At 46.3% G+C, this 1,151-nt stretch overlaps 1 protein-coding gene across 2 annotated transcripts in view; it reads left to right on the forward strand.

Moving 5' to 3' along the window:
- The window catches only part of ZNF512 (zinc finger protein 512), a 27,661-nt gene that overhangs the window by 14,369 nt on the left and 12,141 nt on the right, over window positions 1-1,151 (forward strand). The window lies entirely within an intron of this gene.

Here is a 1,151-nt window from a genome sequence, read left to right on the forward strand (position 1 = left end):
ACTCACCTCAGCCTCCCAAAGGCGCGGGATTACAGGCTGAGCCACTGAGCCCGGCAGGAAGATTTCTTTACTCACCAGAAATAAAGCTGTTTCCCATGGAAAGATTTTACAAGAACTGTCTGCCGGGCTGTCTATTCTATGGAAACTCCAGCTGTAGTTGTGAGGAAAGATTATCTCATGTCAAAACATAAGAAAGGAAATGCTAGGAATAATTCTACCTTGAAGTGTAAGCAAAGGTTATGTGTTCTAGTCCCTGATTTCTCTCACAATTCTTGTCTTAGGTTGAACCTTAATGTTTTTGTTTTAGAATTTTAAAAATATCAATAATTAGCATATCACTGAAGAAAAAATTTGAAATGTAAATGAGGGTCAGGCTCTGTGGCTCAGCCTGTAATCCCAGCGCTTTGTGAGGCCGAGGTGTGTAGATTGCCTGAGTCCGCGGGTTCGAGACCCGCCCGGGCCAGTTGGAGAGACCTCATCTCTACACTAAATAAAAAATTAGCTGGGCATGGTAGTGCATGCCTGTAGTTCTGGCTACTTGGAAGGCTGAGACAGAAGGATCGCTGGAGCCCAACAGTTCGAGGCTGCGGTGGCCAGAAGCTTGCCACTGCACTCCAGTCTGGGTGACAGAGTGAGACTCCAACTCAAAAAAAGAAAAAAAAAAGAAGCCGGGCTCGGTGGCTCAGCCTGTAATCCCATGCTTTGGGAGGCTGAGTTGAGTGGATTGCCCGAGCCCGCGGGTTCGAGACCTGCCTGGGCAACTTGGCGAGACCTCATCTCTACAATAAATAAAAAAATTAGCTGTGCGTGTTAGCGTGCCTGAAGTTTCAGCTACTTGGAAGGCTGAGACGGAAGGATCGCCGGAGCCCAGCAGGTCGAGGCTGCGGTGGCTGGGAGCGGCCACTGCACTCCAGTCTGGTCGACAGAGTGAGACTCCAACTCAAAAAAAAAAAAGAAATGTAAATGAGCAGGGGGAACAAAAATTAAAACTGTCCAAAAATCTATCACCCAGAGAATTTCACCCTTAACATGTTTATGTATAGCTTTCTAACCTTTTACATGTCTTTTATCTCTATGAGTGTGTGAATGCATTTTTTTTTTTTGAGTTGGAGTCTCACTCTGTTGCCTAGACTGGAGTGCAGTGGCTGCTC

Source organism: Carlito syrichta, unplaced genomic scaffold, assembly GCF_000164805.1.
Source record: "Carlito syrichta isolate Samal-C Ts95f unplaced genomic scaffold, Tarsius_syrichta-2.0.1 Scaffold315403, whole genome shotgun sequence".
Lineage (NCBI taxonomy): Eukaryota > Metazoa > Chordata > Mammalia > Primates > Tarsiidae > Carlito > Carlito syrichta.